The following is a 2,500-nucleotide window of genomic DNA, read 5'->3' as shown; positions in this document are numbered from 1 at the left end:
TGGATAAGTAGCCTATGGTTGTCAACTTATTTCGTACGGCCATACCAGCCTGGCAACGCCCGATCTCGTCTGATCTCGGAAGCTAAGCAGGGTCGGGCCTGGTTAGTACTTGGATGGGAGACCGCCTGGGAATACCAGGTGCTGTATGCTCTTTTGCTCATTCACTTAGAAACTGAAATCTTGCAAAATGCACAAGTAGTCCTTCATGAAAGGGGCTGGAAGCTGTTTTCATTTTGACACGAGAGAGAGAGAGAGAGAGACCACCTTGCATTGTCAATTGCTAAATCTGTATATGGATAGGTAGCCTATGGTTGTCAACTTATTTCGTATGGCCATACCAGCCTGGCAACGCCTGATCTCGGAAGCTAAGCAGGGTCGGGCCTGGTTAGTACTTGGATGGGAGACCGCCTGGGAATACCAGGTGCTGTATGCTCTTTTGCTCATTCACTTAGAAACTGAAATCTTGCAATATGCACAAGTAGTCCTTCATGAAAGGGGCTGGAAGCTGTTTTCATTTTGACACGAGAGAGAGAGAGAGACCACCTTGCATTGTCAATTGCTAAATCTGTATATGGATAAGTAGCCTATGGTTGTCAACTTATTTCGTACGGCCATACCAGCCTGGCAACGCCCGATCTTGTCTGATCTCGGAAGATAAGCAGGGTCGGGCCTGGTTAGTACTTGGATGGGAGACCGCCTGGGAATACCAGGTGCTGTATGCTCTTTTGCTCATTCACTTAGAAACTGAAATCTTGCAATATGCACAAGTAGTCCTTCATAAAAGGGGCTGGAAGCTGTTTTCATTTTGACACGAGAGAGAGAGAGAGAGAGAGAGAGAGAGACCACCTTGCATTGTCAATTGCTAAATCTGTATATGGATAAGTAGCCTATGGTTGTCAACTTATTTCGTACGGCCATACCAGCCTGGCAACGCCCAATCTCGTCTGATCTCGGAAGCTAAGCAGGGTCGGGCCTGGTTAGTACTTGGATGGGAGACCGCCTGGGAATACCAGGTGCTGTATGCTCTTTTGCTCATTCACTTAGAAACTGACATCTTGCAATATGCACAAGTAGTCCTTCTTGAAAGGGGCTGGAAGCTGTTTTCATTTTGACACGAGAGAGAGAGAGAGAGAGAGACCACCTTCCATTGTCAATTGCCAAATCTGTATATGGATAAGTAGCCTATGGTTGTCAACTTATTTCGTACGGCCATACCAGCCTGGCAACGCCCGATCTCGTCTGATCTCGGAAGCTAAGCAGGGTCGGGCCTGGTTAGTACTTGGATGGGAGACCGCCTGGGAATACCAGGTGCTGTATGCTCTTTTGCTCATTCACTTAGAAACTGAAATCTTGCAATATGCACAAGTAGTCCTTCATGAAAGGGGCTGGAAGCTGTTTTCATTTTGACACGAGAGAGAGAGAGAGAGAGAGAGAGAGACCACCTTGCATTGTCAATTGCTAAATCTGTATATGGATAAGTAGCCTATGGTTGTCAATTTATTTCGTACGGCCATACCAGCCTGGCAACGCCCGATCTCGTCTTTTCTCGGAAGCTAAGCAGGGTCGGGCCTGGTTAGTACTTGGATGGGAGACCGCCTGGGAATACCAGGTGCTGTATGCTCTTTTGCTCATTCACTTAGAAACTGAAATCTTGCAATATGCACAAGTAGTCCTTCATGAAAGGGGCTGGAAGCTGTTTTCATTTTGACACGAGAGAGAGAGAGAGAGAGAGAGAGAGACTACCTTGCATTGTCAATTGCTAAATCTGTATATGGATAAGTAGCCTATGGTTGTCAACTTATTTCGTACGGCCATACCAGCCTGGCAACGCCCAATCTCGTCTGATCTCGGAAGCTAAGCAGGGTCGGGCCTGGTTAGTACTTGGATGGGAGACCGCCTGGGAATACCAGGTGCTGTATGCTCTTTTGCTCATTCACTTAGAAACTGACATCTTGCAATATGCACAAGTAGTCCTTCTTGAAAGGGGCTGGAAGCTGTTTTCATTTTGACACGAGAGAGAGAGAGAGAGAGAGACCACCTTCCATTGTCAATTGCCAAATCTGTATATGGATAAGTAGCCTATGGTTGTCAACTTATTTCGTACGGCCATACCAGCCTGGCAACGCCCGATCTCGTCTGATCTCGGAAGCTAAGCAGGGTCGGGCCTGGTTAGTACTTGGATGGGAGACCGCCTGGGAATACCAGGTGCTGTATGCTCTTTTGCTCATTCACTTAGAAACTGAAATCTTGCAATATGCACAAGTAGTCCTTCATGAAAGGGGCTGGAAGCTGTTTTCATTTTGACACGAGAGAGAGAGAGAGAGAGAGAGAGAGACCACCTTGCATTGTCAATTGCTAAATCTGTATATGGATAAGTAGCCTATGGTTGTCAATTTATTTCGTACGGCCATACCAGCCTGGCAACGCCCGATCTCGTCTTTTCTCGGAAGCTAAGCAGGGTCGGGCCTGGTTAGTACTTGGATGGGAGACCGCCTGGGAA

The 2,500-nt window shown here is 47.2% G+C and overlaps 4 non-coding genes and 5 pseudogenes across 4 annotated transcripts; all 9 read left to right on the top strand.

Moving 5' to 3' along the window:
- The first annotated feature begins 31 nt into the window (after positions 1–31).
- On the top strand, positions 32–150 carry LOC146279078 (5S ribosomal RNA). The gene has a single exon (XR_014763066.1). It is a non-coding gene; the product is annotated as a 5S ribosomal RNA (ribosomal RNA).
- A 174-nt stretch (positions 151–324) lies between these two features.
- LOC146279077 (5S ribosomal RNA) lies at positions 325–433 on the top strand (annotated as a pseudogene).
- A 170-nt stretch (positions 434–603) lies between these two features.
- On the top strand, positions 604–722 carry LOC146279076 (5S ribosomal RNA). Its single transcript, XR_014765976.1, has one exon. It is a non-coding gene; the product is annotated as a 5S ribosomal RNA (ribosomal RNA).
- Positions 723–906: 184 nt separating this feature from the next.
- Positions 907–1,025, top strand: LOC146279075 (5S ribosomal RNA; annotated as a pseudogene).
- Positions 1,026–1,201: 176 nt separating this feature from the next.
- LOC146279074 (5S ribosomal RNA) lies at positions 1,202–1,320 on the top strand. Its single transcript, XR_014763065.1, has one exon. It is a non-coding gene; the product is annotated as a 5S ribosomal RNA (ribosomal RNA).
- A 182-nt stretch (positions 1,321–1,502) lies between these two features.
- Positions 1,503–1,621, top strand: LOC146279073 (5S ribosomal RNA; annotated as a pseudogene).
- A 182-nt stretch (positions 1,622–1,803) lies between these two features.
- LOC146279072 (5S ribosomal RNA) lies at positions 1,804–1,922 on the top strand (annotated as a pseudogene).
- Positions 1,923–2,098: 176 nt separating this feature from the next.
- Positions 2,099–2,217, top strand: LOC146279071 (5S ribosomal RNA). Its single transcript, XR_014763064.1, has one exon. It is a non-coding gene; the product is annotated as a 5S ribosomal RNA (ribosomal RNA).
- A 182-nt stretch (positions 2,218–2,399) lies between these two features.
- The window catches only part of LOC146279070 (5S ribosomal RNA), a 119-nt pseudogene continuing 18 nt past the window's right edge, over positions 2,400–2,500 (top strand).

Source organism: Hypomesus nipponensis, chromosome 7 (genome assembly GCF_054491055.1).
Source record: "Hypomesus nipponensis isolate SF chromosome 7, ASM5449105v1, whole genome shotgun sequence".
Taxonomy (NCBI): domain Eukaryota; kingdom Metazoa; phylum Chordata; class Actinopteri; order Osmeriformes; family Osmeridae; genus Hypomesus; species Hypomesus nipponensis.
Note: the sequence above shows the minus strand (reverse complement) of the source record. Positions and strands in the feature narration are given on the sequence as shown.